Raw genomic sequence first — 25,146 nt, forward strand, 5'->3', positions numbered from 1 at the left:
TGGCCCCCGAGAGAAAGTTTGTGAGTACCCATGTATGGTCTAGACACTTGAGTGGAGAAAAAGGAGACAGGACTGTTTCTGAAATTAGCTTAGGTTCTGTTGTTGAGACGAGCTACTTGTTAGTCTTACTGAGCACTGCCATTTGGTAAATGGTGGAGTGAAGGGTGGGACTGCAGTCTCTGCTGTTCAGGGAGACCAGGGTCCTTTAGGAAAGACAGACCTTTGCCTCTTTCCTGATTACTGTTCAGTGTGGGTCTTTAGTGTAGCAGTTACAGAAAACTCACACCTCTTCTGCCTCTGTTGTAGGTACCCAGAGCTGGAGACTACCCTGCTGCAGCCGCCTAGAGAGGTCACCTTAAAAAGAACCATCCCAAACTGGTTCTGAGAGTGCTGAGAGATAATCCATTTTCACTGTATAAAAGTGGGAGCAACTGACCCACTTATTGTTCCAGTTCCAAGTTCTCTTTGACCAAGAAGCCAGTGAGCCTACTTACCTTTTGAGTACTCAGAGGACTGCCGTACATCCAGCTTTGGTGTCTGCCCGAATGCCAGCTTACCAGAGGTGAAGGAACTTCACCTGAACTCGTGCCTGGAACGAAGAAAGTGTTCCGTCGACCTGAAGCACCTAGAAACCAACCTGCCTGCTGAGGGGAGGAGCCCATCAACAGGAAGGATGAGGATAGCAATCTTAAAGCAGGAAGCAAAGAAGTGTGCCCCAGCGGTCTGTGCCGCTGCAGTACCAAAGTGTGTCCGGGCAGATTGGTTCTGTGCAACAACAAACTGCCTCAGCAGCCTGGGCCTCTCCTTCAACTAACTATTGAAGTGTTGCACCACACCCAAAGACCGTGATCCATGACCTGAAGCCCAAACCCAGATCTCATGAGAAGCTCAGAAGCATGCCCGTACTGCAACAGTAGCCCGAGTGGGGGAGAACCTCCAGCCAACGCATCTCACACCGGAAGAGGAAGCGAGCCAGACATACGCTGCAGGTCCTCGCTAGCTGCCGAAGAAGGGCTAAGCAACTCTGCTATAGTGAAAAATAACACTTGGGTTCTGCTGAACAAACTGAGCACACAAACTAGTTAAAAAGCGTGATCTATACCTGTGCCTCGGTACCACCCCAGAAAGAACTCAAACCCAGAAAGGGGGAGGGACACTCAAGATGAAGGGAGTGAGGAGGAACGCAAGAACCCAGGTGCAGTTTCCCCCGCAGCAGTGAAGGATTTGTACTTGTAGCCTGTTTTGTGGTGTATTGAGTTTTCTGCTCATATTTAGGTACTTTTCTCTATCAAAGTAAGGCACTGTGTTGGACATTGTGCTGTTGAGTGACAGTTTAGTTCTGTGCTTGAACACCTCCACAATACCTCCCTAAGAAGCCTGTTACTACTCACCATTGCTACCACCGAACATTAAGTGCTGAAAGGGTTGCACTTGGCTCAGTTCTGCAGAGCCACAATAGGACGATCGCGGGACATCAGAGGTAAATGAGAAATTATAAACTGTTCAAAACTGACCCCTCTGTCTACCGTAAATGCCAGAAATGTAATGTGCCATACGCCATTGTCATTCACTTAGCCTGTCGATGCCTGAAGGTGTATGCTTTTTGGGACCAGGTGTTTGTAGAGTTATAAGGGGTGGTGGACTGTAGTTCAGAGAGGTCTCCCACTGTATCCCTGCTGGGATATCTATATAAGATCCCAAAATTCATTAGGAGATTAACAGAGCTGGGCCTGCTGCTTGCCAAGTACAGAGTGGCTATAGCCCGCTATAGAGGGCCTGCATCGCATATGGGGGACTGGATCAAGGATATACCAATATGCAGTGATAGAGCAGACGTTTACCCAACCCTGAATCATGGACAACAGATATCTGGAGTCCTTTGAGGAACCATCTGGCATCCATGTCTTCCGGGGGTGCTTCCCCAACACAGAGTTCAGTACCTGGATTGAGAAGTTAAGTTTAATGATGACCTCAAAGGAAATGTATGGAATATACTGAAGAATATACTATTCATGATAGATAAGCTACCTGCACAGAAGCTTCCTTCCTAAACAGGTTGTTACAGTGATATTGGTGTAATATATAGCAATCTCCATAGGTCAAGGAGAGCGGGTGTGATTAACTAAATAATGTTGAGAGCCAATTGTTTGAGGGATGCAAAGGGGGCATTTTGAGACCGTTGAACTGACAAACTGATTAAGCATAATAATGTTCTAGATCAGCATGTCTTAACCTTTTAACTTCTATATATCCGACTGGACCCTTACCTTAAGCTTGAATCTCCACCTTTAACACATTTTAGGATTTGAACATTAAAACCATAAACTAGGGGGCGTGGCTTAGAGAGCCAGCATGGCGGACGTCTTTTAAATAGGCTCTGTCCAGCCCTACATTAATCCTCCATTTATCCTGCTCCTCTGTCCCTAATACCTCTCGCCTGCGGTGCCTGGAGGTAGCGAGACGCGGCGACATTCACTGGTGGTGAGCTGGGGATCGCGGCGGCAGTCTGTGGCGGCAGCAGGGCCTGATTGCTACTGAGGCCTGTGGGCTGTGTGAAAGCCGCGGCCTCGAGTGCTACTCGACCGGCGGACTCCGGGGCGGCGGAGCGGCGGCTGAGGGAGTGGCCCCCCACTGGTGTCGTAAGGTGAGGCACCCGGCTGGCGTAAGCTCCTGCGGAGCGGACCCCCCCCCCCCCCTATAGATCGGCAGTCGATCGGGCCACGGGGCGGGGAGTTGGAGCTCCATTCTGATCGCCTTGGAGGTGGAGATCCTGAGACCCGGGCCTGGCTTGGCGGTGTTGGCAGCTGGCGGTGGACTGCCCTGCCGGGGGCTTGGCCAACTTGGACATAATTGAGCCGGGGCCTGGTGCGTGGCTCCCGGGTTGCGGAGGCAGACGCGCCCATCGTGGCCTGCGAGTGGGTTTCCGTTCCTCCGCTCTGGACCCCCGGGGGTCTCTGGTCTGCACGAGGGAGTGTTCCCCGTTGTGGGCAGCCAACTCGGGCTGCGGGGAGGATCCGGGCGACGTGGGGTGAGTGGAGGTATCCCCCGCTGGGCCCGAGCGGGGTCGGACGTGCCTGAACACCTTGGGCCCCCTCCTCCCCCCTTCGTCCTCTCCAGCTCTGTGCGGGGTTCGGCGGTACTATCGGACCGTGTGGGGCTACGGAGTGGCGACCGTGATCTGTAGAGACTTTGGGGTCTATCGGATGGCCCGGGGGTGTATCCTGCCCGTGTCTGGGGCCTGGTGGGGGTGCCGTTGAGGTTCAAGTCCGGGGAATACGGAGATATTGAGGCCCGGGTGGGGCCTGGTGCGACGTCTTGGCGGAACTCGCATCGCTTGCAGGGCTGGCGAGGGGGCGTTGACGGTCGCCCACTGGGCTGCATGGAACGGTGCCCCTTGGCGCACAAGATTTAGTGACACGTTGCGGGGGTGCTTTGACGGTCTCTTCGGCAGTGGGATCGCGGTGCGCGGACCGTCGCTAGCCAGTGGGGTCGCCCTTGTGTCACCTACGATACCCCGCTAGAGTGGGTGGAGATAGTGCCTGCCTGTTGGGAGTAGGATCACGGCAATACACCCGATTCAATATGACGAGGGACAAACATGGTGGGGGGCCCTCCAAGCAAAGCACGCTGGACAAGTTTGCTGGTCCTGGGGGCCCGGCGGTGGCGGCCGGTGGGTCCCAGGGCAATGTTCCGGACAATGCTGCCCTCGTGGCGGCAATCACCCAATCTAGAGACGCCCTTGACGCCAAGGTAGGGGCGGTGGGATCAGATGTTATGTTGCTGCGCCAAGACCTGCGGAATGCGGTGGCACGCATCACTGAGACTGAGACACGTATCTCTGGCGTAGAGGATGTGGTGGCGACTTTGCAACAGCGAGTTACATCTCTAGAGACTACGCAGCGGGGCTTGGAGTCTAGGGTGGAGGATGCGGAGGGTAGGGTGCGCCGCAACAACCTCCGCTATGTTGGTTTTCCGGAAGGGTGCGAGTCAGGAAATATGGACACATTCATTGCCCAGTGGCTGGAGGGATGGCTTCCCCCCGACTCCCTTTCCAAATGCTTTGTGGTGTAACGGGCACATAGAGCTCTGATGCAGAAGCCTCCCCTGGGGGCTCGAACGCGGCCAGTGATCGCGAAACTGCTGAATTATCATGATCGGGACGTGATTCTGAAACTGACCAGGGCCCAAGAATCCTTGCACTATAATAATGCTCGCATCCTGATATTCCCGGATTATACTAAACGGACCCAGCAACAGCGGCAGTAGTTCCTTGCGGCTAAGGCCCGCCTGCGGGAACTTAAACTTCCATATGCGCTGCTCTACCCAGCCCGACTGAGGGTGGTTTATCGCTCCCGCACATACTTTTTCCAGATCCGAAAATGCTCCGTTGCCAAGGGGCTCTGCGGCAGAACAAGCGGCGCTAGCTGACTGATCAATGTCTTTATGTGTGTGTTTACTTATCTGAGAAATGCTTGTAGGGGGCAGAGGAGCCCATCCAGGGCCGGTATTCTTGTCGGGTATTCCAGATGGGGATGGGTGCTAAGGGACAATGGACTGTGGTTTGGGGATCCATTGGCGGGTGAGGGGTGGTTCCCCCTATTGGGGTACGCCTGTTCTACCTGCCGCAACAGGTACTTCATTGTTTTCGAGGTATAGGGTGGGGGGGGGAGGTTGGTTTGGTTGTTAAGGGGAATTGTTGTTTTTTCATCGCACTATCCACTTGCAGGTAGGGGTCGCGCTGTGTGGCATGTCCTGGGTCAGTGGGCCCATCGTAGTTTTGATGTCTTGGCAAGGCTGCCACGAAGGGTGGATCGGTAGGTTCCTTGGGGTCCCTGCGTATTCTCAGCTGGAATGTTAGGGGAGCCCTGGATAAGATTAAGCGTGGCGCTATCCTTAAGCAGGCTAAACGCGCCAGCACTGATACCCTGATGCTACAAGAGACACACCTTATGGGGACTAAGTTTCTCTGTTTTCAGCGCTTCGGCTTTACCCAGGTGTTCCATGCGGGCTTTGTGAGGGGTTTGAGGGGGGTGGCGGTCTTGATTCACAGACGAGTCCCCTATATTCACATCCGAACATGGGGTGATGCGCAGGGCAGATATCTTTTCCTGCAGGGTATGTTGAAGGGTGAGTCCATGATTTTGGGTAGTGTCTATGCCCCGCTGCCGTTGTCCTGGGGTTTTGTGGAGAAACTTGTGACCGTGTGGACGGATATCCCAGAGGGCCTGGCTGTGATTGGTGGGGACTGGAACGATGTGCAGGATGGTGCTGTTGACAGGTGGAGGCCTTGCGGGGCCCCGATGGTTCGTGGTCCCACCAAGTTGTCTTCTCTCGAGTTGGGGCAGAATTGGGATGACCCGTGGCGTCGGCTGCATGGCGGGACTCCAGGGTTTACGTATCTCGGTGGTCCACGACTCCTTCTCTCGCATCGATTATTTATTCGTGTCTCGGGAGGCCGCTGGCAGGTTGGAGGAGGCTGATATTCTCCCTCGGGGGTTGTCTTATCATTCGCTGGTAGCCATTACACTGCGTGCTGGCCTTGCCCGGGGACCCTTCCGGTGGCGCCTCTCCGCATGGAATCTCCAAGCGGCAGAGTATAGGGAGCACATGGGCGAAGCTATAGACCGCTATTTGTCGCTAAATGTGGGTACGGTTACGGCGGCGGTAGCCTTGTGGGAGGCGATGAAGCCCACGCTACGGGGGGTTGACATATCCTTCTGTGTGGCGGCTCGTAGGGCCCGTAGGGAATCTCTCATTCAGGCAGAAGCAAAGATATTGGACCTAGAAATACGCAGCGGAGACGAGGGAGGAGGGAGGTTGGCCCGCGCCAGTTGTTAGCACAACAGGATTATTCTTCCCTGTTGCTAGAGGAGGCCAGACAGGCGTGGCTGGCAACCCGCAGCAGGATATACCAGTGGGGGGACAAGTCGAGCAAGCTTTTGCATAGATTGTGTCAGGGGGCGACGGGCTCCCTGGTCCTCCCGGGTGTGGTCGGTCCCGAAGGTCGACCGATGTCGGACCCGTCGGCCATCGCAGAAAGTTTTGCGGTCTATTATGCGGACCTCTACGCTCCCCAGGAATGTCTATCGGCAGAGGTTATCGCCCGTTTCTTGGACGATCTCCCGCCTAGGGCTCTGACGGATGAGGTGAGCGTCGACCTGGATCGCCCATTCTCGGAAGACGAGCTGAATTCTGCTCTTCAGGAGCTGCTGCCCGGTAAGGCGCCCGGTCCCAATGGCTTCCCGACTGAATTTATCAAGCGGTACTTCCGACAGCTGGGTCCCCATTATTGCAGGGTTGTGGAGGAGGCGAGGGAGGCCGGCCGTTTGCCCAGAGATTGGCGACATGCTGAGGTGGTGGTTTTTCACAAGCCTGGCAGGCCCCCGGAACACCATGCATCTTACCGCCCCATTCCCTTCTCAATGTCGAGGCTAAGGTCTTGGCCAAGGCGCTTGCTAACCGTCTTCGTCCCCACATCTCGACTCTTGTCCATCCAGATCAGGCGGGGTTCATGCCTCAGCGGGCGACCCGGCACAATATTCGCAGAGCGCATGCGGCAATAGCTGCAGCCGAGAGCTTTTGCTTGCGGATATGGATCCAGCTTTCGATTCATTGAGCTGGGAATATCTATTCGCCCTCCTACGCCGGCTGAATATAGGGCCTCGTTTTCTCTCCTATTTAACGCTACTTTATACGGACATAACAGTGTCAGTACGCGTGGCGGGTTCGGTCTCTTCGGTTTTTCCCATTGGTCGGGGCACCAGGCAGGGGTGCCCCCTGTCACCTTATCTGTTTGCCCTGGCAGTGGGGCCCCTAGCTGCATGGGTTCGTATTGATGCACAGGTGTCAGGGCTCGAATGGGCAAATGGACTGTCGGATCGCATCACTCTCTACGCGGACGATGTACTATTCTTTCTTACTCAACTGGATAGGACTGGCCCGCGGTTGCTGCACATTATGCAGGTGTTTGGGGAGACTACGGGTCTATATAAGAATGAGAGGAAATCTACGTTGTGGGTCCTGGGCGGAGGGGCTGACCCGGGAGTTTGGGCTTCCGCGGTGCAGGTGGCGCGTGGGGGGCTGAAGTACTTGGGTGTGTTTCTTTCAGACGTGAGGTCGGTCTATAGGTAGAAGAACCTGGTGCCGGTGTGGAGCAGAGTGCGTGAGGACCTCCGGGTTTGGTCCCACATGCCCCTATCCATTTATGGCCGGTCGGCCATATTCAAGATGGTCTCTCTTCCTCGCCTGCTGTATCAGCTGCAAAACCATCCATTTTTCATCCCCCCAGGTTGGTTCCGGCAGGTCAATGCGGCCTTGAGTCAGTTTCTCTGGGGCGGGGGTGTTGTTAGGGTGGCTCTCCGCACCTGCTTTAAATCTACGTACTGTGGGGGACTTGCAACTTCGGACGTTCTCCCGTACTATATGGCCTCACATTTTTTGGATCTCAACGAATGGTGGTATGGCGACAGGTCAGATTCAGCGTATGCCTTGGAGCGCCATTTGATGGGTGACCACACACTACACATGCTTCTTTACTCTGCGCCACTGCGGCGTTCCCTGCCGAACGTGACACAGTTGGTGTTTCGGGTCTGGAGACAGGCGTTGCGGAGGATGGGCTGGTGGAATCGCCTGACGGGTGAGACGCCGCTTTGGCACAATGGGCGCCTGCCGCAGTTGGCGGCTTTGCCGGGCTTCCATGACTGGGATGCGATTGGAATCGCTACTCTGGGCGATGTCATGAGGGGGTCTATCCTGAAGTCATTTCAGGACTTGCAAAAGGAATTTCACATGCCGCGTACACAATTTTTTAAATACCTACAGTTCCGGCATGCTCTTTCTCCTAGTTTGGTGGGTCTGGTGGAGTTGGCTGACTTCAGTCCGGTGGAGGCCAACATTTTCATGGGGGACCTGCGGGATTATAAGATATCGAGGATCTACCAGTCCCTAGTGACGCACTGCTCTCCATCATTGCAGCGTCTTCGTGCGGCATGGGAGGAGGATGTGGGTACGCTTGAGGAGGAGGATTGGGTGGAGGCTTTGGCCTCCCCGCGTGGGGCGGCTATTGCGGTGAGCCTCCGCCTAAATCAGTTTAAATACCTGCATAGAGTGTATTTTACTAGGGTCAGACTGTATAGGGCGGGACTGGTGGCGTCCCCGAATTGGCTCCGCTGCTTGCATGATGAGGGGACTCTACTGCATACCATATGGGATTGTTCTGCGTTGTTTAGGTTTTGGCGGGGTGTATTGACATGCCTCTTGGAGGTCCTGGGCTGGGATCTTCCTCGGTCTCCTAAATTAGTGCTCCTACACGTCATGGATGATATAGGGGGCAATATTTACAAGCGCCATTTGATGTTCCTGGGTTTCACCATTGCCAAACGTGACATTGCAAGGGCTTGGAAGGCGACGGTCGCGCCCTCCGTCGCCTTCCCTTCAGTGTGGAAGGCAGGATTGGATTTCTGTATGGGCCTGGAGACCCCCATTTTTCTAGCACGAGGTTGTCCGCGCAAGCATTATAAAATCTGGAAGCGCTGGGCGGACTACAGGGGATTGGAACTAGAACCCATTCCAGAATAAGATTTGAATGGCTTGTGGTATTCTCCTCACTGGTCTATGGGGGGGCATGGAACACACGCGCGTTGGGTGGCATGGTGTCTCTTAGACATGTTTCACGGCGAGAGTGGACCTGCAGTTCCGATCATACCTGCGGATGTTGCTGGGCTGGTTGTGCGATGGGGGGTGGGGTGGTGGGGGGGTTCGGGGGGGGTTGTTTTATTGGGCTATATTTCATATGCATGGCCCTTCTGTATTTTTCTGTTGTTATTATATGAGAAAATGGTCAAAATCAGAATTTGGTCCATGGATGCTACGGATGCCTGTGGGGTACAGAGCTCCGCTGATTGTACGTTTGACTAATAAAATCTGTTTACAAAAAAAAAAACATAAACTAAACCAAAAAAACAAGTATATATAAAACAAATACACAAATTATGAAATACTGTTTTTAAAGCGCAAACAAAAACTATACAAAAAGCAAAATTGGAATTTTAATGGGAAGGTTGAAAATGTACTTTTTTTGCTCGAAGATGAAGTAATATGCTAGAATCTTGCATAACATTTTGTCTTTTTACCCTAAAGTATGCAGTAATTTTGTCAGCACATATAAGTGTTTCAATTGAGGCCTCCAATTGTCCATAACGGAATCCATTTTGTGCAGCTCAACAAGTCAAGTTAAGGATATAAAAATATATTTTTTTTGATAATCAACTTTATTCAAATTTTGATCAAGACACTAATTCATATTGGCATCAAGCATAGTATCATATTGTACATCCACATATGCAGCGACAAAGATTTGCGAGACAATTTGCAGGGTAACATAATTCATAGGATGATCCTGAATCGTGGAAGACATGCACCCACCCCTCATGACAACAAGTTGAACCATTTGCCCCATATCTTTCCAAAGAGTTCGGGGCAGCCCCGGGCTTCAAAGAGGGGCTCCTCCTGCGCCCCAAACCAGTCCACACCCCGTCTCCACCTCCTCACAGATGGGGGCTTTGCCTAGGACCATAGTGCCGCTATATCTCGCTCCGCCACTGCTGTCCCAAGGAAACGCTTGTCGGCCCGAGAGCCGTCCAGGCCATCAAACACGCCTAGAATCAGGTGCACTCGGTCATGGGGAACGGTCCACCCCAGGGTCTGGGGGAGCTCCAATTCCACTTCCGCCCAGAATGGAGTAAGGACAGGGCACTGCCAGACCATATGGTAGAAATCCACGGGGGCATGGTCACAACGCGTGCAGGTCAGGGTAGGCCGCAGCTGGGCTTTATATAAGCGCACCGGGGTAAGGTAAGCCACGTGTAAATAATAGAGTTGGACTAAACACAGCTTGGATGAGGTCGTCAGGGTCTTGGGGGCCATGAGGGCGTCCCTCCAATCTGCCCTATGTGGTCCCACTGTTGGATGTCCCAAAGGGATGAGGTCTCCTGCAGCCATGTGCCAAACCACAGGGGCGTCTGCCTGGTAAGTCTCCGGTCCCACCCCGTATGCCGCAGAGCAGTACGCCAAGCCAAGAGAACCGACCGAGTGATGGGGGGTAGGTCCCCCGGAACGGAGGTTCCGTATAAGTAGGCCTGAAGCCGCGGAAAGTCCATTGCCTGGAGTTCCACCTGGTATGCCGGGTCAGACCAGCCGCCCGTGAACCAATCGTGGACCACGATAAGTTTTGTGGCAAGATAGTAGAGATGAAGGTTGGTGACTCCCATACCCCTGTCATAAGGAGGTATGCGGCAGGGCGGCAAGGACGTCCGCGACCTCTTGCCCCCCCCCCCCCCATAAAAACAGGGTGAAAAAACTGTCAAACTCTGGAAACCAACTCACCGGGAGGTGAAAGGAAAGGTTCTGCAGAATATACAAGAACCGGGGGAGAACCATCATTTTAAAAAGGCCACTTCTACCCAGGGGATTAAGAGGAAGAAATTGCCATTTTCTAAGATCCGCCTTGGTCTTGGTGAGTAGGGGTGTAATGTTCAAGGCCCATTCGAGCTCTGGAAGCAGGGCAACCCAGATCCCTAGGTACTTGAAAGATTGTCTGCGCATGGGGATGGTTGTCTGCCAATCAAAACAGGCATGGGACGGGTGGAGGGGAACCAGAGTGGACTTCGCCGGATTGAGTCAAAGGCCCGACACCGGTTCGAAAGCGGAGAGGACCTCCAAACATCGCGGGCCGGAATTCTCAGGGTCTGCCAGAAAAAGGAGGCCGTCGTCAGCGTATAGGGCGATCTTATCGACCCGTCCCGGGTCCCACGCCCAGCCCCGGATGCAGGGATCTTGGCATATAAGGGAGGCCAGGGGCTCCATCGCTAGCGCAAATAAGAGCGGCGAGAGCAGACAACCCTGGCCAGTGCCCCTCTGGATAGGAAACGCCCTGGACAGCATGCCGTTGTCCAGGACCCTCGCTGTAGGGCAGGAGTACAGAACGTGAATGAGGGGCCGGAAAGGCAGGCCGAACCCCATCACCTCTAGCACCTCATCCAAATAGGTCCAGTCCACCCTATCAAAGGCTTTTTCAAAATCAATGAAAAGCAGGGCCAAGTACGGAGTGAGACGGTGACGGTGTGCAAGTGCAAGGTGGAGACGGCGAATACAGTGCCGCGTACCCTGGGCAGGCATGAAACTGCATTGGTCCAGATGGACCAAATCCCGTAAGAGAGGACGGAGGCGTTAGGCTAAAGCAGTAGCGAAGATTTTCACCTCGGTATTGATGAGGGAAATAGGGGGGTAGTCCACACAAGCAATGGAGGGTGGTTATGTCTTCGGGAGCACCACAATAGTGGCCATATCCGTTTCGGGGGAAAAGGACCCCTTCTCCACCACGTGGCGAAACAAATCCACTAAGTTCAGGACCAGCAACTCGCAATAGGTTGCGTAGAATTCTTGCGGATAGCCATCTGGTCCCGGCGTCTTACCGGAGTGCAAGTGAGAAATCGCCTCATTAATTTCTTCTGGAGTGAGCGGGAGATCAAGAGGCCACCAAGACCGTTTGGGAAAGACGCGGCAGATAGGTCCCTGTTTCCGACAACAGTGCAATTAGAGAGGCCTCGGGGGAGCGGCCCTTATAGAGATTGGCGTAGTACTCCGCAAAGGCTCAAGCGATAGCTGGAGAGGTGCAATGGTGGATACCATTCCCGTCGCAGACCTCGGGAATGATGCGAGTGGCCTTGGGGTATGAAATTAGGTTATGTAATAATTTGCCGTATTTATCTCCCCAGCCATATACCCGAGCCACCGAAGAGCACCAGAGCATTTTAGCGGCTTCCAGGGAGATCTGACAGATCTCCTTCCGAATTAGTGTGAACTGTTGGGCAGAATCCGGACCCCCAGCAGACCCGTAAGTTGACTCCAGCCGGGCAGTGTGAGCCTCCAACTGCGTAAGGCGGGCGACCTGAGCCGTGCACTTTGCATGGACTAAGCCTCTGGCCACACCCCTAATGTTGGCCTTACAAGCCTCCCATGAAGTACCCGGCGAGGGGACCCACCCTGAATTGAGCACGAAGTAGTGCTTCATTTCCTGTCCAAGCGACTCAACGAATTTGTCGTCTTGTAAAAAACAGGCGTTCAGTCTCCAAGTCGTACGAACGCCCCCGGGGGCGTTCCCAAGCCGGAGGGAGACAGGAGAATGATCCGAAATGCCCCTGGTCAAAATAGTGGCTCCGGACACCAATGAACAATCAGGGACAGGCATTAGGAGCAGGTCAATACGCAAATGAGTGTGGCGGGCCGCGGAGGTGTGGGTGTATTGTCCCGCCGGGGATTCCACACCCTCCACGTGTCGCAGAGACCCAGGGCGGAGGACCAATTAGAAAGACGCTTAGCAGAAGCAAGGCGGGACACAGAGGGAGCACCTGTCGCGTCACAAGAGGGGTGCATAACAGCATTAAAGTCACCTCCGATGACCGTCAGGCCCTGGGGAAGGGTGGAAATTAGGAGCGTGAGGCGCCGAAGCGCATCGGGCGCAGCGGCGGGAGGAATGTAAAGAGACACAAGACTAAGAGGATGTCTCTCGATCTTGCCAACCAGGGCCACATAACGGCCTTGTGTGTCCGTTTCAACCCAGGACAGAGTAAAGGGAAGACCCTTACGGAGCAGTATGGCCACCCCCCAGGAACCCCGTGTAAAACCTGAGTGCCAGACCATGTCGAATCCGTAACAGGCAAGAAACGAGCATTGAGTGCCTAATAGGTGTGTTTCCTGTAAAAAGAGGATGTTGGGTGCGTGGCGTTGGGCGCTGCGGAGGACTGCAGTGCGCTTTATACGGTCTAGCAGGCCATTGACGTTCCACGATACAATGTGAAGGGGTCTATGCAAGGTAGACATCATCTGGGTGGGTATTGTGTGTGAGGTACTAATACAGGCGTAGCAAGAAAGACTCCACACCGGCGGACGAATTTGAAAGCCGTAAGGGATTGAATATGAGACGTCATACAAGGGTGTGATTAATGGACCCCCGTCTGTCGATTTTATCCACTAAGAAACACGCGCCTCTCGGTACAGCTTCGTTAGCGTGTCTGTACATACCGCATCGTGTGTCCGTGTACCTTGGCCAATTGAAACCAACACATTGTACCAGTACGAAACCCTGTTTTTAACAACTATCTCAGGAAGTGTGCTCTAAGCAGAGGGCAAGACTGACAAAGGTTCGAAACTGAGCCGGAAGCAACTCAAGCCTATATATTGTCTTGACAAAGATGGTCATATAAAGCCAAAGCCATCGAAACGCGTCGACGCCAGAGATAGACACAATCCAAGGGACCGCCGTAGAGATTTGGAGATAGTAGTGGGTCACATATATCCCAAACCACGGTGTAAAACTTATGGTCATTTAGGATGTGCCATTAATGACAAAGTTCATTGTCTGTGTTTGTTTTCTGTTATGCGGGCTCATAACAGTTTGTGTTTTGTAATCTTTATTTTCAAATGCACGATAGAAATGTTGAAATGAAGTGATTGTTTTTAATATGTACTGTATTAATTGATTAAGGATTTTTATTGTAACACCTTTTTTTAATAAATGTGATATAATTTTGAAATTCCAGTTATATATGTGTGATATTTTACAATAGGAATGTACCATTGTGTAGTTACATTGGGATTGTCTTGTTGATATCACTAATACAGGTATACCTGGGTCCCAGGGGAAACAGTCACTTCTGGCCAGGGCAGTGGGGTACAGCTGGTGCGGTGTGCTAATCACCATGTCGTCAGCAGTGGCGCATGTACAGTGATTGATGCCAATTAAAACAACAAACAGCGGCCCGTAGGCGGCCAAAAACAAAAAACCCTCGGGAGACAACGGTCTGCCCACACTCTCTCTCCCCCCAACACCCCCCACCCTGCACTTCTGAACGTGAGGCCCTGAAAGGAAACAACAACAAATCAGCAACACAGCTGAGTCGGAGTACTAATCTAAATCGGTTGGCAAAACATGAGCGTGGCAGAGATGGACCCCTCCATGTATGCGGATGAACGAATTGTTAATAGCTAGAGAAAGAAAAACAATTAAACAGTAGGCCAAGGCCTATACTGAAGTCCAAGTATGCCGGTAATACAAGTGGGAGAGCTTGGTCAGATAGTTGTGTACCCCTACACGCGCACGGACCTCGGGCACTTGGTCAGATGGTGGTGTACCCCTACACGCGCACGGAGGAAGGCGTCACTGTAAGGGTTGCTAGTGGAACAGCTTATGAATGTCTAACAAGTGGTCCCTTGAGGTCAGCTCCCACCGTCGTCCCCGGTACCTCTGAAAACAGGACTCTGCAATAAGTCTGAGTCAGAAATGGCCTGGCGCAGACCCCTCGAGGGTTCCGGGGTGCAGTTCAAATCGATCCGGGAGCCAGTTGAATTGGCAGATGCAGGTCTTACAGGCGATGCACGAGGAAGGGATAGTTGAGGCGCTCCCTCTGGCGAGTGGGAGGCTGACACCCAGCGATCCCCCTTCCTGCGGGACCTATTGCGGCACCTCTGGGACTTAGGTAGGGGCGGTTGAGGCTGCCCAGGCTCCCGCCAAGACAGGCCGGAGGGGGCGCTCCTCCGTGAGCCAGGTCCATGCCGCCTGGGGACTATCAAAGAAAAGCGCCTTGTCCTGAAAGATGACTTGAAGTCGGGCTGGAAAAAGAAGGCCATAGCGAAGTCCAAGGTTACGAAGTTTTTGCTTAATGTCATCATAAGTGCGACGCTGGGTCTGCACTTCCCTGGTGTAGTCTGGGAAGACCATACTCTTGCTGTTCTGGAAGGTCAGGTGGCCCCACGTCCGAGCCTCCCAAAGGATAGCGTCCCTGTCCCTGAAATTGAGGATATGCGGGATAATAGGCAGGGCAGGAGCTCCTGGCGGAGGTTGGGGCGCCAGGGAGCAGTGGGCACGCTCAACAACAAACCATGGGGAGAGGGAGTCTTTAGGCATCCAGGTGCGCACCCAGGTCTCCACGAACATGTCCGTGTGGCCTTGTTCCCCCCCTCGGGAAACCCTATAATGCGCAGGTTGTTCCTCCTTGATCTGTTTTCGGCGTCTTCGGCCCGGCGGTGGAGTGCCGAGGTCTGAGTCTGGAGGCGGGCAACCTGAATCTTGAGCTGTCCTATATCATCCTCAGCCGTGGAGAGACGCAATTCCGCCTCCGAGATCCGGGCCATAGCGTTTCGCAGGTCCTGCCGAATAAGGGCCATGTCAACCCTTACCTCTCCGATCTTATTCTCCACCGAGGCCTGCGATGCGCCAATTGCTTGGGGGATGGTGGATAAATCCCCCCCAGCGGGAGCCGGAGTGTCAGATCTTCCCCCCCAGGATCCCGGTCGCTCTTGGTATATTTGTCCATCTTAGTTTGGGTTTGGGAGGCAGGGTTCTGCAGGGCGCGGGTCCTGCCCATTGCCACCTAAAGCAGGGACCAGCCGTCGCCCGGGCAGGGGAGGCAGTCAACCACCCCTCAGCACCCAGACCATCGATACTCAGGCTCGGGCGCCTAAGCCAGCCCCCTCGGGCCTCCGACCACCTCCAGGAAGAGCCAGTAGATAGCCCGGTCAAGCGCCCTGGTGAAGGAGGAGCTTCAAGTGGTCAACATCAATGGGAGCCCGGGTAGGTGAGCCACCCACTCGTGTCTCGGCGGGTGATAGGCAATGCCAAGCAGGTGGTCTGCGCCAAGCAACAACGGGGTCAGAGATGGCAAGGAGGGCTCAACAGGGCGCAGCTGGGTTCAGGCAAACAAGACAGTATCAGAGGATAGAGGGCCCAGCAGCGCACCCCAGCCACCGCTGGTGGTCGAAGATGAGTCTGCAGAAGTGGCCTCAGGGATGAGGGGGGCCACCCCACGATGACCAGCTTTCCCCCGGTGGCCCGGCCGGACAGTGTATAGGGCCAGTGTCCCCTCCGCCGCTACCCGACAATGGCAGCCGAGATCAGAGAGCCCTAAGCTAATGTCTGTAGGGGGGCCCCCCTCGGCCCGACAACCCCGGCAGGGGGGCACCAAACAAAGCAATGAGGGAGGGGGGACCACAGCAACCACCGCAACCTCGGCACCCCTCCCGCGGCCCCAGCCAGTCACCAGCACCCACTGCTCTCACCAGAGGCCCGCCCCCAATGCCGACAGGATGGCACCCTCACACCAATGGCCTGCAGTCCGCGGGGGGCCAAGGTCAAGCCGCAGCGCTGCCGCGATATAAAGCCGGCAGGAGGGCACAGGCCAAGTCAAGGGAGAAGGCGCCAAGCCCCAAATGCAGCCGCGCAGAGCCCCGGCTGATCGTCAGTGGTCCCAGCAGCCAAGGTGGAAGACGTCAGCGCCCGGGCCTCAGGAGGCCAGCCAAGCCCCCAGCCCCGTCGCGTGCAAGGGCCGGGAGAGCCCAAGCCTCCCGTGGCAGGATGATCCTGGTGCACCTCGCCGCTGCCCGACAGAGGCAGCCGATCCCAGGGAAGGGCAGATTAGTAAAGGCCAGGATGGTGTGTAGTTATCACGCAGTGGCCCGTTAGACCCAGTCAGCAAGGCAAAGGCGGCAGATGACAGACCTCCATCAGCCTATGTCAACCCCCATCCCCGCCGTTCAGGGGGGTCTGAGGAGGCCAGGCCCGTAGGGGGAGGTGAGGCAAGCCCAGGCTCCTGCGGGCCTCCACGCCGCCGCCCGTTAGTGGCGGCTGAGCCCAGCAGCGTGCTCGGACACCGCACAGCCACCCCCCGCAGCAATCAGAACCACTCCGGAGACCAGGTAGAGGCGAAGTTCAGCCGAAGCTCCAGCGCATGCAGGACGTGCCCGCCCCCACAAGCCACACACAGTCTCCCCCGCCAGGCAGGCAGGCCCCACAGAGCGGCCGCTTACTGTCTCCGCCAGACTCCAAGGCGCGACTCGGCCCCAAGCAGCACCGGATAGCAGGTAAACTCAGCCGCCCCCCAAAATGGCAAGCAGGGGGCTCAAGGGACGGTTCGTCAGGTCCAGGGAGCAGGTTTAGAGATGGGCCGCCATGTTGCAGAGCGCGGCCCCGGGGAAGTGGAATGTCAAAATCTGGGCAACTATCCCTGGCCGGGCTTTGCTCCGCTAATTCTTCGTGACTTTCTCCCCAGCCGGGCTTGGCTCCGCTGCATGGTGCGGGTGGACTACATCCCCCAGCAATCCCGCTTCTCCCGAAGACGGCGCTGACGCAACTTACAGGCGCCGGGAGGCGCATAAAGGCCTGTGTGGGGCCGAGGCCCTTGTGCATCATAATCTGGGCAACTATCCCTGGCCAGGCTTTGCTCCGCTAATTCTTCGTGACTTTCTCCCAAGCCGGGCTTGGCTCCGCTGCATGGTGCGGGCGGACTACATCCCCCAGCAATCCTGCTTCTCCCGAGGACGCCGCTGACTCAACTTACAGGCGCCAGGAGGCGCATAAAGGCCTGTGTGGGGCCGAGGCCCTTGTGCATCATAATCTGGGCAACTATCCCTGGCCGGGCTTTGCTCCGCTAATTCTTCGTGACTCTCTCCCCAGCCGGGCTTGGCTCCACTGCATGGTGCGGGCGGACTACATCCCCCAGCAATCCCGCTTCTCCCGAGGACGCCTCTGACGCAACTTACAGGCGCCAGGAGGCGCATAAAGGCCTGAGTGGACCCTCGTCCCGCGGGACGCGCGCGGGTCGCGCCGGGAGAAGCCTGGGACAAGGGCGGGCCGTCTTAGGCCGTCAGAGGCCGAAGGAGGCTGGGCTGGGCTGGGCAACTCCTCTTGGCTGTCTGAGTGTGGACAACTGCAGGTCTCGTAATTATATGTATGTGGTCTGCTTGTGTTTCAAGCAGGGTGATGTTATAACTCCCCTTATTTGTTTGTGGCTATCTGTGCTGGTTAAATTGGTTTAATAACTAAGGGACGCTACAGTGTTTTATTAGTTTTGCTGTGGGGGTTTGTTATTAGTCATTTTGCGTTCTAACAGGCTTGAGACAATGGGCAAAACTAAGCCAGTGATTAGTCGCCCCTGTACTAGACAAAAAGTGGTTTCTAATACCCCTCTTCCAAGCCTCACCGCTATTGACAAAATGCTGCAAAAAACTATAGGGGTGGTGGCAACTGCAATCGAGAATATTGAGCGACGTCTTTCTCTTATCCCAAGCCCACCTTCCCCTCCATTACTTGGGAATGTTTCCACTCCTATAGATGACAATCAGGTTTCGTTGCTTGCACCCTCATTTGCCGAGTTTCCTTGTGCTCAAGCTATTGTGGCGGCCAGCCCTGCGGCCACTCTACTGATTAACACACTACCTCCCCAGGTCCCTCAAGTAACATCCAGGATCCATAAACCTCGTGGTAAAATCAAGAAGGTTAAGCCATTTACTAAACCACCTATGAATAACCCTGCACCTAGAACATCTCCAAACCCAGATTTAACACAACTGTCTGCCTCCCCGGCACCTCCGGTATGGGCTACCCATCTATTGATTGATTTGCAAACCCAATTGGAACAACTCATCAATTTAAAAGTTTGATGAGTAAAATCGATAGAGGTGTATCTTTAATTAATAGTAAATCATCCGGGTATCCATTTGCCCCTTCTGGGAGCGGGATTACTCATATGGCTCCTGCGACTTCTATGCCCAGTCATCAAGGCACTTATCCTACTGCATGTGTATTTGGTTCTAACGCTATCGGGGCACGGGCACCAACTACTATGAATACACCTCTTCCCACTTTAAGCTCTAATGTACCTGATTTCCCCTCACTTTCTAGGCCATCTGTGTCCATACCCAGTGTGCCTCCACCTCCCTCTATTTCTTTGACCTTAGCATCTGATAAGAGGAGAGTGGACAGTGCTTTGATACCCCATTCTATAGATGGGAAGGACCACAGTTCCGGGCAACCACCATCATTACTTTATCCGCAGCTGCCTCCGGAGGCCTCGCCATATGTGGTGGTTCTCTCAGGCGTCCCCCCACTGTCAGGTTCTCGCCAGGAATCTTTCCCCGAGCTGAAGAACAAGGTTACCCATTGGTTGAACACTTTTAGATCTTTACCAAGAGGGGGTTATGGGGAAATTCTGTTTGTGCGAAGGGTAAGTTGGTTGGGGGTGAACCAAAAAGATAAGGGAGGGGATTGCTTTATTATCAATGTCAGGGATCCTCGAGTGGCTAATTTCATTCTTGAATGGCAAGGCGCGCCTTCCCAGAGCCTAATTCTACCTCTACCTTTGGGTTATTTTTATCAATGGCCGGCTGGCTTGGCAAAGTCTGCCTTAAGGAATTCCTACTTCGGTCCGCAAACTGCTGTCTATAATATTCCAGTTGCTAACTCCTTTGCCTGTTTAGACAGCGAGGCTTGACTAGTCCCTTGTGCGGGGGTTACAGGTTTATCCTATGGTAGGGCCAACGCCCCTAAGTTGGAGTGGGAGAGTGCAGAGGTTGGTTTTCCTACCGTTTGTCATCTCAATACACCTGCGATTTCCCCTGGCTCTAGTATTGGTATACCTGTCGATGACGTAGATTTGACCTCGGCACCCCACATAGGCCATCCTTTAGGCTTTGAGATTGAACCCCGTAGTTTTCTCGGGGATGTCAACTCTGGCTCTTTAATAGGGTCATGGAACGTAGCAGGGTTGGGTACCAAACTCTCCAATCCCGACTGGGAGGCACTGATAGATGATTACGACCTATGTCTCTTTCAAGAGACTTGGGTGACGACCTCTCCGGTTAGGGCTGGTTTTGCCTCTTATAGTATCCCGGCGGTGCAGGGTCCTAGGGGGTGACCCTCGGGGGGCTTATGTATTTGGGTGGCCATCCATCTGGGGTGTACAGTTAGAGTCATCAACTCCCACTCTTCAGATATTCTGTGTATTATTTTGAAGTTTGGGGACGTATCTCGATACTGATAATTAATATCTACTTATGTCCCACTCCAGTAAGATTGGGACTTTGTTTTCTACTCTTATCTATAAGATTATCGGGGGTGATTTTAATTGCCACTTTGAACCCCTGGTTGGCATCCCCTCTATTACTTCTGAGGAGGATCTAACCTGGAATATCCAGGATTGTTTTATGCATTCTGCTCCGCGTCTCACACCTTTGGCTATTGAGATTAACAAGCTCTTAGTAATCCACTCCCTTCAAACTTGTAATGGCAGACTTGCCCCAGATGCCCCGGGGATGCATACTTATAACAGACTGGGTAAAAGCTCAACCATTGATTACATCTTGGTAAATGTGGAGTTTTGGTCCCATCTTAAGTCTTTCACCATAGTGGACAGGGCTGACAGCGATCACAATCTTCTCAGTTTGGAATTTTTGCATCACTTGGATCCTACACGAGCCCCAGGGATACCGGTCCACTCTATAGTACCCAACCTAATAGTGGTGGCAGGTGGCCGACGTATTAGGTGGGCCAAGTTTTTAACAACCCCTAATAAAATCGCTGCATTATACTCCTATGTGGCCATTTACCTAGCTGAAGCGTTTGTTCTCATGGAGGGTAGACAGGATTTATCATATTTTCAAGAGATAGAGATTATCCACACCAAACTCTTTTCTATTGCCGCTAGTTTTTTTTATGCTGCGGCAAAACCAAAGTTAAATGGGGCGAGGAAACAAGTCAACTGATACAACTCTAGCTGCAGGGAGGCTAAACGGGCACTCTTGCGGGAGGTGAAAAATGGTACCCCGCATAGTATCAGAGGAGCCAGATCCCTGTATAAATCTATTACATCTGAATCCCAAAAAGATTGGGAGGTTGCCAGGTGGGCCAGTATAAAGGACGCCTGTTGGACAGGCCACATAAAGGGCTTGCTCCCTCCCCGCATGACAGGGCCCGAGCCCCGGCCCTCCAGGTGTTACCCGCAGAAGCAACCCGCACCCCGTCTCATACGGGACTCCTGCCCCTGGACATCTCTGTATCATGGGGCCGAACCACTACCGGCTCCCTCGCCCGGCCGCCATCTTGGACACTGCACCACGAGGCCGCGTGGCCTCAGCTCGACCCTAACCCTGGGCCTGGCCAGGCCCCGACATCCCGGCACCACCATCCACCCAGGAGGTGAACGGACCACTTGGCAGGTCAATGGGAGAAAGAAGTGTCGATGGCTCTCCCCCGCCAGGTGCCGATCGCCCCCCAACTCCCCCGGGCGCTGGCTCCACCCCCCTGCTGGGTGTCTGGACTCCCTCATCCCGGACCTCCCGACCTCCAAGTGCGCGGGTCCGGACATCAAAGGGCGCCAGACCTATAACTGGGGCAGCTCCAGAGCAGGAAGGGAGTTGTATCCTGGAGTCGAGAGACACCGTAAAGAACTCATCCTTGACGGACTACTGGCGCTGCCGTAGCCCTGCCTTGCGAACTATCGTCCTGCCTGCTGGCGCTGCCGCATCCTTCTGCATCCTTCATCCTCGTCGGGACCTGCTGGCGCTGCCGCGGACCGTTGTAACTACCACCTTCACCGGGACCTGCTGGCGCTGCCGCGGACCGTGGTAACTACCACCTTCACCGGGACCTGCTGGCGCTGCCGCGGACCGTTGTAACTACCACCTTCACCGGGACCTGCTGGCGCTGCTGCGGCCCGTCCATCTAGAACGCCGAGCTCGAGGATTGTGAGCTATCCATCATATCATTGCATCTACCAGATTGGTAACAAGACTGTCCCGCTACCCCCTTTCCCAACCAAGAGACTAGAATCGAGGGGACCCCTGAGTCCTGACCTCCTTGTACCATTCTATCGTACCTAAAGATTGCTTATAAAGAACGTTAAACCTTATCTTCGTGTGGTGTACCTCTGTGGGGGGGAAGTTACTCGTCTGTACGATCGCTGGAGACGGTTCTCCCCGGAGACCTCTCCCCTTGTCCTCGGCCGACCCTCCCGGTCCGTCTAACATTGGTGGCCAGCGGCGCGATCCGAATCAACGAGTAATCGTACAGAGAGTAGCTCACCCCACGACGAAACCACAATGACAACCAAAGAGAGCGGATCCACCGAGAAATTCCAGATGGAGAAATTGGAAGAGTACAGCCATCGTGAGTTGAAACAATTCTGCATTGAACTAGGCATTGCTACCACCGGTCTGAGTACCAAAGACGATTTCAAGCACGCCATTGAGTCGTGGGCAGAAACCGGGGCCGCCAGACCCCCGGACCAAAACATTGCAGCATCAGAAAGGAACACCACGGCTCCCGAGGAGCGAAGAACGGGTCTCTCGCAGGAAGAGATCCAAGAGAGAGAAAAAAGCAGACTACATGAGTTAGAAATGGCACGGCTCAAAATGGACGGTGAACTAAAATTAGCCGAACAAAAACTGAACCTAGAACATCTGCGGCTCCGAGAAGAACGGGAAGAAAAACAGAGGAAGAGAGAGCTCGAAGAAAAGAGATTAGCGTACGAACACGAGCGCAAACTGGCGGAAATAGACCTACGGAAGCAGAACAAAGAACTGGGGGTGCCCGAGCAACCGCGCACCCCAGGAGCGACAGAAAAGAAAGTCCACATCCCCAAGGATGTCGTTCGAGAGTATTTCCGAGATGACGACATACAACAGTGGTTCAAGGCCTACGAGATCGCCATGACCTCCCACCGGATCGATCGAAGTGACTGGGGAGCCGGTCTATGGGGGAGGTTCATCAATGAAGGCCGCGATGCCCTGTTACGGCTCCCAGACCATCTGATGACATCCTACGACCACATGAAGGCTGCTCTCCTCACCCGATATGGGCTCACACCCGAAATGTACCGCCAGAGGTTCCGAGACTGCACCCGGATCCCGGGTACAACTTGGGTGGAATATGTAAACTATTTCAGCCGAGCCTTCGAGGGTTGGATCAAGGGAAGCCACGTAACGACCTACGAGCAACTTTTTAATCTCATGGTGTGGGAGCACCTCTCTAACAACTGCTTCGTCGAGCTCCGGCAGCACCTCCTCGACAGTAAATTGACTGACCCACGGCAGCTCGCCGCCGAAGCTGACCGGTGGGAGAGCACCCGAGTAGGCCGGAGGGGGCCGCACGAACAGAACCGGAACAACCAAGGTCAGCACCGTCCCCGAGGAGGAGGAGGAGGCCAGGGACGAGGAAGAGACACCGTCCCGGCCGCCCCCGCTGCCAGCACCCCACCCCGGGCCAGCCGGGGCAACCCCCCGATGCGCCCGGGGTTCCGAGCCAATGTCACGTGTCACCGATGCCAGCGAGTCGGCCACTACGCCAATGACCCGAACTGTCCACAGAACCAAACTCCGAGACCCCGCCAGGTAGCTGCCGCCGCCCTGGGGGGAGAACAAACCTCCGAAGAACAGGAAGAAGGCGAACAAGAACAACAAGAGTGGGAACCGGCCGCCATGATTCTAGCGTGCCTAGGGGGAAGAGACATGGTCCCGCGGGCTCCCCTACCCGCCAACACCAGAAAATATAGTCAGTGGGTGAACATTAATGGACGCAGGGCCGAAGCACTACGTGACATGGGGGCCAGTGTGACGGCCGTCCGCTGTCACCTGGTGACCCCAGAACAGATCCTGCCGAACATTCTCTGCCCCGTCCGTTCAGCCGACAATTCGGAGAGTCTATGTCGGATGGCCTGCGTCCCCTTCGAATGGGGAGGAGTCTCCGGCATGTTGAAGGTGACGGTCCGAGATGATGCCCCCGTGGACTGTCTCCTGGGGAATGATCTTCAGAGTTCCCCGTGGGCCGCCGTAGAAAGAAGAGAGCACCTGGGGATGTTGGGCCTCCCGGACTGGGCGTGCGTAACCACCCGGTCCATGGCCGCCCGTGCCATCCCCCGACCAGAAGAACCAGAATGGCCAGCACCTCCTCCCCCGATCGCTCCAGTAGAGGACACCGACCATACCGACCCCCCAGAGCAAACCCCCGAAGGGCTCGCTCAGCCCCAGGACCTTCCCGACCTGGCTCAGTGGCGTCAAGAAGGGGGGCCCACCCAGGAACAGTTCCGTCAAGAGCAGAAGACCTGTCCCTCCCTCGAGGGACTCCGCCAGCAAGCCCTCGCCCAGAGCGCAGGGGACACCACCGGAGCCCATTGGATCTATTGGGACAACGACCTGTTGTACAGTGAACAGAGAATCGCGGAGTTAGGGGCCAGTCGAGTGCTGGTGGTGCCCCTCCGTTTTAGAGACTTCTTGTTAAATTTGGCCCACGATGTCCCTCTGGCTGGACACCTGGGCCAGGACAAAACCTACAGTCGCCTGGTGACCCACTTTTTCTGGCCAAAGATGAGAACCGACGTCCTCAACCACTGCCGGTCCTGCCCCACGTGCCAGGCCAGCGGGAAGAGCGGCCGCAAACTTAAAGCACCTCTGCAACCCTTCCCAGTTGTCACCACCCCGTTCGAGAGGGTGGGAATAGACATTGTGGGGCCCCTGGACCCCCGTACAGCACAAGGACATCGGTTCATCCTGGTACTGGTGGACCACGCCACCCACTACCCCGAGGCTGTTCCCCTGCGAACTGTAACAGCCCCGGTGGTCGGCCGGGCCTTAATGGGGATCTTCTCCCGGGTGGGCTTCCCCCGAGAAGTCGTCAGCGACAGAGGCACAAACTTTATTTCAAAATATATGAAGTCCCTCTGGCAACAGTGCAGGGTCACCTACCGATTCACGACCCCCTATCACCCTCAAGGAAACGGACTAGTCGAGCGGTTCAACCACACACTCAAGGGAATGATTGGGGGGTTGGAAGAGCCCCTCCGTCGCCAGTGGGATGTGCTACTTCCGTGCCTCCTCTTCGCATATCGAGAAGTCCCCCAGAAGTCCCTCGGCTTCAGCCCTTTCGAACTCCTGTACGGACACCCTGTGCGAGGGCCCCTCAGCCTAGTCAAAGAAGGTTGGGAGATGGCCCCCCTAAAGACCCCTCCAGACGTCTTCAAGTACCTCCTGACCCTACGCAATCAGACCAGGCGATTCAGAGAAATGGCGAAAGCGAACCTTGAGGCCAGTCAGGAGGACATGAAAAAATGGCACGATCAAAATGCCTCCTCCATTGAATTCGAACCTGGCCAACAAGTGTGGGTGATGTCCCCCACCGAACCATGTACCTTGCAGGACAAGTGGACGGGGCCCTTCAAAGTGGTCGAGCGCAAGAGCCCCGTCACCTATCTCATCGATATGGAATCTCCACGGAACCCCCTCCGGGTCCTCCACGCCAACAGACTCAAACCCCACTTTGTGCGC

Source organism: Triturus cristatus, chromosome 4_2 (assembly GCF_964204655.1).
Source record: "Triturus cristatus chromosome 4_2, aTriCri1.1, whole genome shotgun sequence".
Taxonomy (NCBI): Eukaryota; Metazoa; Chordata; class Amphibia; order Caudata; family Salamandridae; genus Triturus; species Triturus cristatus.